This window comes from Paramisgurnus dabryanus, chromosome 13, assembly GCF_030506205.2.
Source record: "Paramisgurnus dabryanus chromosome 13, PD_genome_1.1, whole genome shotgun sequence".
NCBI lineage: Eukaryota > Metazoa > Chordata > Actinopteri > Cypriniformes > Cobitidae > Paramisgurnus > Paramisgurnus dabryanus.
In genome coordinates, this window is record NC_133349.1 from 36,083,715 (window position 1) to 36,093,183 (window position 9,469).

The 9,469-nt window shown below is 38.0% G+C and overlaps 2 long non-coding RNA genes across 2 annotated transcripts; one reads left to right on the plus strand and one right to left on the minus strand.

Moving 5' to 3' along the window:
- Positions 1-1,594: 1,594 nt before the first annotated feature.
- Positions 1,595-3,268, plus strand: LOC135720939 (uncharacterized). The gene is made up of 4 exons (XR_010521371.2): positions 1,595-1,833; positions 2,003-2,052; positions 2,260-2,415; positions 2,560-3,268. It is a non-coding gene; the product is annotated as an uncharacterized lncRNA (long non-coding RNA).
- Positions 3,269-3,475: 207 nt separating this feature from the next.
- On the minus strand, positions 3,476-4,661 carry LOC135720940 (uncharacterized). The gene is made up of 3 exons (XR_010521372.2): positions 4,282-4,661; positions 3,991-4,120; positions 3,476-3,856 (listed from the first exon to the last, which is right to left on the minus strand). It is a non-coding gene; the product is annotated as an uncharacterized lncRNA (long non-coding RNA).
- Positions 4,662-9,469: the final 4,808 nt, after the last annotated feature.

Here is a 9,469-nt window from a genome sequence, read left to right on the forward strand (position 1 = left end):
CTCCTCAAAACCAGCAATTCCATGTGCTCCCAGATTGTCTGCTATGACAGTCTGCACTGTGCCTTTGATGAAAGAACCAAGCTGGGCAATGAAAATTCCATGGCTTTCCAATATGGATAGATCTTTGAGCAAGGGCTCAAGGATTTTTTCATATCCATAGATCTTAAAATCATCTGACTGGCAAAGTAGTGCTTAGTATATGGAAGATAGTGAAGAACTTTCACCTGGTGGCAAGTTACCAAGATTCCAATACACAGCACAGATTTTATGTTTTTTTTTCTAGAAGTGCCAAGTGGGTTGCAGATTTCAAAATCATCCACACATAAATTCAGCAATATCCGTAGCTCATTGGATGACAAAAAGTCATTGCTTTTGAAATGCATACCATCACGATAGGATGTATATGTGTCTTGTGCAACTTCTGACATGGTTGGGGTATCTTAAGTATCAAGAATGTTTTTGTTACTTAAAAGCAGATGCAAAAACTTCAAGATTGGGACATACTGCATTGTTCTTTCTTGTTTGTCATCTAAAAAGTCCTCTACTGGTTCAACAACTTTGAAATTTTGTCTGTAGTAGGACTGCCGTTTAAATGAAGTGCCAAGTGGACTACCTTTACCAATCGCATTACAAACTGGATTGTTGACACAGACAGCAGATGCAAGTTCTTCAGTGACTGAGTGGTCAATCTGCAATTGATGTCTTATCAGTATTTTGTCTATCTCACCTCTGGCATTACAAAGAGAAGGAGTGCTCAACAAATAATGGAGCTCTTCCAGCAATTCACTAACTGCAGAACTTGGAACATGACAAATATTTTCCAGTTTTAGCAATACAGCAGCAAGTTTGTGCTCTATTACATGAGCCTGGTTATCAAGAATGCCTGCAACTGTGCATGTAGTGTCAGAAAAACATGCAGTTTCAGAGTCCAGTGTGTCATCTGGATCAGATCCATCTGCATTTTAAAGTTCAACAGACTCAGTTAAAGTCCGCTGAACTACACCATCTTTAAAATCTTCCAAATTGTGTATGTTATGTTTGCGACTTTTGTGGGCCTTAAATGTAACGACACATTGGTTTTATATTCACAGCCTTTGAACATGCATGTGACAGTCTCATTATTTTTGAGATGATGACCAGTGTGAAGAAAGTACTTTTGTCCCAAGTTCACAGAAAGAACATAAATCACAAGAAAATGAAATTACAATCTCAGGTTTCTGAGAGCCTTTCGTGTGATTCCTGGACAAATGTGTCAAAAGTGAATTCCATATTTTGAAAACACAAGGGCAGCCAGAATGAACACATTTTAAGTGATGACTATGCCCAAAGTTGCCATGCTTAAGTTTATAGTGCTTAAGGATTTCTGACTGCTTTATTATTACTTCAATGCCACAGTATTTACACTGAAACATTAAACTGACAAACACATAAGAGAAAACACAAAGATCCAAATTAACAGACATTGCAATATGTGATCTTATGAGCAACTTGTTTATAATAAAGTCAACTTGTTGTTTACTGTAGGGATGCTCCGATTGATTGGCCGCAGATCAGTATTGGTCGATAACGGCATTAAATCACTCTATAGACTCTATGCACTGTCACTTCCGCGTTTTGTCTCAGTTGTACTGTAGCTTCCGGCGCAGCGCTTATTGCACACTGTTTTAATAAGCGCTGTCAGCATGTCATTTTACACTCGCTGCTTGCAAGAGCTTCCCCGGATTACGGTGAACGACGTCAATCGAGTTGTGAGGTTGGCATCTGTCACTCCTTCTAGTAAAAAGGAGAAATGATTTAAATGGTACATTTCGAGTTACATCGACAACTTTGAGGGTAAGTATTCACAAGCGTACAAACTAGCTAGGTAACGTTTGTAAACGTTCCTTAGAGTCAGAGTTTTGTTTTCTTCCTATTTTACCTTTTCAGATTGTCTGTTTTTATATTTTTGCAAGTGGTGTTATCATGTTAATACACTTAAACTGTCACTTTGTGCATTTTTCAGTTTCTAATAAGGATCAGATCTATGAGGAAGACAGAGAAGTCACATAGAGAGTAGGCAGACAAACATAGACATGAATGATGACATGTTGTTCATATTTTAAGTTTATTGTCTTATTAAATTTATAACAATTTCTTTAGTACATGTATGCAAGTATCTTAAGTAAATGTGTAGCACTTTAAAAGCTAAATAAGTCATTGTTTATGCAAATGCTCGATAATTTGGGGTCTTTTAATTGACATTTTGTCATATTGTCCCAGTGCAACTGTTCTTGTGTTGCTGGCACTGCACTGTGTAATCACATAGTTGCACTACTGTACCAGACAGCACATTACTCTCAGCTTGGCATCAGTGCAGTTCCTCCAGTGAGCAGCTGTACTGAAACTGAGCAGAGCTGGCACAAACCAAGAACAATGGTAAGTTATTAAGATTATTAAAATATGCATTGCTTCCCTGTATCCTTAACTTTGTCTAATTAATGAGATGACCAAGACATATATTGCTGGTTTCATGGTACATATCTGGCACATTCATCCTAAAATTATCATTGGTATTCCTAGGGAGTCCGGCCAGGTCCTGTCACTGGGATGGTGGTTTTATCTGCAAGACCTAAAGAGAGGAAACTTGCTGCTGGTGTAAAGTGGATACTGCAATCAACTATAAATGAAGAGTTTCGTTGCAAAACAAGATAAATCCACTTTTTAACATTTTTGTCAAAAGATGTTTATTATTATGTTATCATGTTATTATTTTGTTTTATGGTGCTACTTAGCTGTAATTTTTAAGTTATGAAGGTTTAAATCAAAACAAACCAACTGCAGTTGCATTGAAATTAATTGGAATGCACAACCAAAAAACGAGATTTCTGAACAATTAAAAAACGGTGGTTATCCCATTTTGCAATGAAACTCTTCAAATGTAACCTAATAGTGTAATATGCAAATGTTTACGGTTTAAACAAATTGACAGTTAAAAAATTATGGCATTTATATACCCTTATGTAATTCCGGACCCATATGATTTTATTCTGGGACATACAGAAAGACATCTTCCCAGGTGAAAAAGTGTACTTCCATAATGTACTTGGTCTTTTTTTATGAAATGTACTAAAATTTCTTCTTTAGTACCTCCTATGATAAACTTGAGAACATGTAAGTGTACTCAACTGTGCAATTTTTTAGACATCAACAATATAAATTAAAACACACCTTTAAGATACTATCTCTCAAAACCTAAAGTAAACTCAAACCCTACTTTTAGACAAAAATGTGTTTAAGTTTACTACAATTGGTAACTACATACATTTCAGTTCATATTCATGGTATCTCAAAGCAGAATACACACAGTTGAATACACTTAGATGTTCTTAAGATTATCCATAAATGATGACAGAATTTTCATTTTTGGGTGAACTATACCTTTAGTAGTATTTAAAGTTATTTACATGTTTACATTAGTGGTGTACATTAAAACTGCATCAAAATTACTTATTTACATTGCTGCATTACAGTTTTTACATTAGCATTGTGAAAGAAATGCTTCTGTTACTCGAATACAAAAACATACATAGCAAATACATTTAATTTACATATGATTCTCTGCCAATCAAAATGTATCCATCTCATACAAAGTCTTTAATCCGTTGCCCATGCTTTTACCAAGGGCCCATTCTGGTAGTTGACAAGAAGGCAAAGCAACAGTGTATAGCTGGTTTATGCTTCGTGTGATTGAAAGAGGGATGACAGCATCAAACAGTTTGTGTTGCTTCACCCTGCGGATGATACCCTCAACGTGGACCCTCAGACGAGCAATGGACTGCGTCTTTCTTACCTCATCAGCCGACATTAGGGAGTGACCCTGTTAAAGTAAAATGCAAAAATCAGTTTACATTCATAAAAAGTACTACATTTGTGTTCCTTACCCCTCCCCACACATAATATATATTAATAATGTAAATAAATGATAGGAAGAAATAAAAAATATATATTTACAGATGCATTGCCTGTTGCTCCAACTTCACCACTTCTTGTAGCTGCTTTTGCCCTTGTCACACGAACCATTCTGTTGGTTGCAGGCTTAATGAGTCTCCAGAACGCCATGATATGACTGTAGGTCACAAACCTACATAAAACGTTGTGCATGTTTGAGATAATATACATCTAAGGTAATGTAAGCCCAACAGTTTTAGCTAACTTTCATACCGAAATGTAAAAATCACACCATGTCTTAATATGTCATCTTATAATAATGATATTAAAGCATCTGGTAATTCCCTATCTTACCTAGTAAAGAACCGTATGTCAATGACATTGTCATCGTCAGATGCAGCAAAACGCCCCAAGCAAAAACTGTGACGGACAGACAGCTCTTCCACCTACTTCTTCAAGCGCTCCACCTCCTTTCGGAGTTCTTCAGTTTGATCTAAAGACAGATCGACTGCCGCCGGAACGGGAGATGAACAGTAATTATGTTCGCACCTTAAAGCGTGTTGAACTCATAACTAAAATGTTGTATAAATATAACAAACTAAAACTATTATGTAACTAAGGTTGATAATATGTATAATATTATAAATTGCAATCGCTAGTTAGTTGAAAATGATAAAAAGACCACACTACCACCACGTCTTGCTATCAGATAATGCTAGACCGGAAGCCAGCGTAAAACTGAGATTTTGCCGGAAATACGTAGGCAGTAAGGCGTGCATAGAGTCTATTGGTACACGCTAAATTAGCTAATTTCATGAACCTTTCTTTCTATTTCCTTTTTTTCATCATAGGGCTTCTGAATGCAGCCACAAAGAGAGACCATTTTATGCAGTGCGAGCATTTTTACAACCCGTTGCTCATGCAATTTGGATTTCTCTCTTTCTCTCTGTATTTTCTATGAGGATGCGCTCCGGTCCTAACAGCACGATGCATCTTCATATCCCCTTCAAACAGCGTATCAAGACATGTATCACAGATATTGCATCTTCATGCCAAAAGTTTATTATTTTCATCCATTTTAAAGTTTTGACAGTTTAAACATGAATTTTCCTCACAGCTGCTCTTGTCTGTGTACACCCGACATGCAAATCACACAGCAACTTCTCATTCAACGCATGTCTACAGGTACAAAGTGATCTCTCTCGCGTCTTAAAGCTACAGTAACCTAATCATCTCTCAATAAAATCACTCTCTGCTCTTCACAGAAAAACGTACTTTATTCAGAGTATGTTCTTATTAACAGCATTTCATGCAATATTTTGCAGTTTTACCATATTTACATTTACGCATTTACAGCAGTAGGCTAGTAGACCAATGTGACTTACAATAAAACGCCATCAGCTGCTTTCAGATGTAGCGGCATTTACTACACAGAGCCGTAGTTTACAGAGAAGCTAGGCAAAAACAGCATAGATCAGTGGTTCTCAACTCTAGTCCTTGGACCCCCCTACCAGAACAATTTAGATGTCTCCAAATATAAAACACCTGATTCAGTTTATCAGCTTGTTAGTGTGTTAATTAAGGAAACATTTCAAATATTCTGGAAGGAGTCTAATGAGTGGAATCAGGTGTTTCATATAAGGAGACATCTAAAACATTCTGGGAGGGGTGCCGAAGAACTGGAGTTGAGAACCACTGGCATTGATTATCGGAGTGGATTTTCCTATCTTCTCTGTGAACTACAGCTCTGTGTAGTAAAATACCGCTCCATCTGAAAGCAGCTGATGCAGATTTAATACTAATCAAGGAACCGGCTTTACTGATAAAACATGCATGAGAATCGCAGACGATTTTTTTGTACAGCCGTAGTTCAATTCATTTCTTCTTGACAGGTAATTGTGCTTTATCAACCATTGATTGTATTCTAAGTATGCTTGCTAAGTATGCTTTCACAAAAATACAGGTGCACACACACTGACAAGGATGAGTTTGAAGGGAGTAGTGTGGGAGGGGCATGAAAATTGTAAACATTCGAAATCATGCCAATCCTCCAAAGTTGCCGACCACAGCTTAAAATTTTTCTTTGCAGAAGAAATATTTGTTTTGCATAGTTGTCTGATTCTCTATTAAAACATCAATATGCCTAATTACTGCAAGTAATATTACAAAGGAAACATCTGTGATATTACTTTATCTAGAAAAAATGTCAACAGTTACAGTCATCAAAATGCTTGTGTATCAGCTTGAAGAAGTCATTATCGGGCACTGGTATTAGCCAGTCATGATGACAGGAAATTGGTACTCGTTATCTGCTGCAAAAATCCTGATCAGAGCATCCCTTGTAGGGTTGGGTATTGTTTGAATTTTATCGATTCCGATACCAATACCGGTTCTTATCGATTCCTGGTTCCAATTCTAATATTTTTTTGTAAAAAAAAAAGACAAATACTTTTAAGAATTCTTGCCACATTTAGTCTATAACCTGTCGTCTGTAACTGTTATCCGTGACAATTTATCTAAAAATTGCCTTCCTTACACTAATTATCCTTTTCACATGTATTGCATATGGAAATATTAGTCTTTTTTCACGAAGTTTAACCAAACTTTTGCAAATGCATTTGCTGTGGTCAGTCATAGTGCAGAGTGTAATGAGCTGCGCATGTGCATTGTGGCAGGTCCTGGCAGTAAATATAACTGTAAAATGCTCACTGCTGTTTGACGTGCGAGAAAGACTGAAAAAGTCAGGAATCGATAAACAGAATCGAAAAACGCACAGCCTATGGATTCCCTGTTTTGTTTTTTGGGCTTTTTTACATTTGCAACAGATTCTAAAAAGGAACCGGTTCTCGATACCCAACCCTAATCCCTAGTTTACTGTACTGAGTGTTGATGCATAATATAAACCCTTACTGTACAAATCGTTAGAAACGCTTCAAGAAAATGACTTCAAGAAAAGCTCACACCCCGCCAACCTGCAAGTGCAGAGAATACCTCAAATAAAAGCAAACACACAATTTTTGTTAGTTTAAGACACATCTTACATGCTGCAGCACCATTAAGGCTAGCAAAAGGAAATGTTTTAGTAGTATAGAATAGATCAGGGGTCCCCAAACTTTTTCCTGGAGGGCCGGTGTCCTGCAAAGTTTTGCCTCAGGTAGGTTTGATTAGAGTTGGAGCAAACTCTGCAGAGACAACGGCCATCCAGGAGCAAAATTGGTAACCCCTGGTATAGATATTTAACCAAAAAAATTTTTACATGACGGTACTTGTTTTTCTGCAGTACCGTAAAAAAATTCCAGTACTAATGGGGGCAGCATATCTGCGTGTGTATTAGTCGTTTCACAAGTAGTAAAGAAGAAAAGATCACCTTGACAAGCACACAGGAATCCTTTCTAAAGATAAAGTGTAGCTTGTCGCCATCAAACAAAGAATTTGGCAAAGCTCCTGAAAGACAGGCAAATCACTTTAAAGAATTCAAGTTGAGTTTCAATTCATATCAACATCTTATACAAATCGTAGAATCTAATCTTATCCTGAATGTCCTATATTAAGTTTGTTTACAGTTTGTTTATTGTTGCTGAGAAATCAGCTAATATTATGCTAGATATAATGTTTGTGTTAGCCAGTTATCTATAGATGATGCTGCATTTGCAACATTATAAACTATTTACAAATGGGCTACCATACATCGCCATTAAGCCATCCTGTCAGTCAAATATAGCCTAATGCCACTGGATTAAATGGTTATTGAAATGTAAGTTAAAAGTATTTTCTTGCAACAATGTGAATTTAAATTAATGCTCGCATTCAGAGTATGTGTGTCTGCGCATGCATGTGTTTATGAGTGCACATTAGCACCTATAGCCTCCACTGATTTATTAGTCATTGTCAGACAGTATGTTTAAAAAATAAAATCACTTTGCTCACTGGCAAAACGTTGGCCTCTTAGCGCTGGCCCTGCATGGGCAGGCCTCACTTAGCCCCCAGGAAGCCCTCACACAGCAAAATACCCTATGTTAAATAAAAACTGCTGGATGTATATATTGTCCCTATCTTACAGAGTGTTAAAAAGTAACACTGAAGCAGAATTTAAAGCCTGGGATACACTGCAGGATTTTTGCACTCCTATAAGATCATTACCTTATCACACTGTGCGACATGGATAGTTTAAATGAAACACATTTTGGGTGAAGAATAAAAGTTGTAAAAGTATTTCAAGTATTTTGGAGTCTCTGTATGCTTGGGTTTCAGAAGGGGTGGGATGGTGTAAAATAAAACACATCAAAGCAATTAGAAGTCTTCAAGACAAAGTGAGAGTGCACTGATACATTACAACCTTTCTTAATTCAGTCCAAAAAATATAACACTTTTTTACTTGACTATAAGAATCTCATCAGCTACAGCAACTCAACCTATGAAAATAATAAACAAAACATTCAACAGATTAGTGGATTTTAATAAACTAGACCTGTAAATTTACAATTTCTGTAAATAACACTTAAGTACGTTGACCAGCAGATGGCGCAATCCGCTTTGATCACTTTCGATCGATCCCAGGGTTAAGCAATATGTACATGCGGGGGTCGTGAGCCTATTTCAGGCGGTCTCCCATCCAAGTACTAACCAGGCCCGACCCTGCTTAGCTTCCGAGATCGAGCGTGCCCAGGGTGGTATGGCCGTAAGCGAAAGCTACTGCCAAAATAGGGATCTTTAAATGAGAGCCCTGACCGGTCCGGCTCTATGCTGGACATTGACTCGGTAACCTTTATGCCTCTTTAGAACGAAAGGTCGGGCAGTTCATTAAATAACTGCACGTCGGGGACGGATCCAGCCAGGGTTTCGTTCTAATACGCTTTCCTTTTTGCTTTCTTTTACTCATTAGATCCCGTTCTCCTTCCGCTCGCCGGAATACGCGCAGGGATGCTAAAAAAGGACAAGCAAGCATGCCACATAAGAATATTGAATAGTTTTCCCTACATCAGTTGAAAACACAAAACATTTATTTCAGCAAAGTCCCTGCTGCGTTTCATTTCGCCATGTCTTGAAAATAGCAACAGTTAACCAAGCTGTCCTTTTAGAATGTTTTGATGTTTCACTTAGATAACGCTTAGGTTACTCACGTAACCCCGGTTCCCTGAAATAACGGGAACGAAGCATTGCGTCAGTTAGCTGACGCTATGGGGGGAAACTCCTGTTTACTCCGTGACTGAAGCCTATTGGTTAACGTCTGTACAAAGTACAGACCAATGACGTTTGAACCCGCGCGCGGGAGGAACGCGTCCCTATATAAGCGCGGTTCAATCGTCAGGAGCTCATTATTTATTCGACTGAAGCGCGCAGCCGAATAACACTCGCTGCGTAGACGTTTGTAGCACGGCAAGAGACGCAATGCTTCGTTCCCGTTATTTCAGGGAACCGGGGTTACGTGAGTAACCTAAGCGTTCCCTTTCAATACGGTTCACTTCGCATTGCGTCAGTTAGCTGACGCTATGGGGGAACGTTATCCCATCACGCCGTGCATACACAACGTACTGAAGTGCCT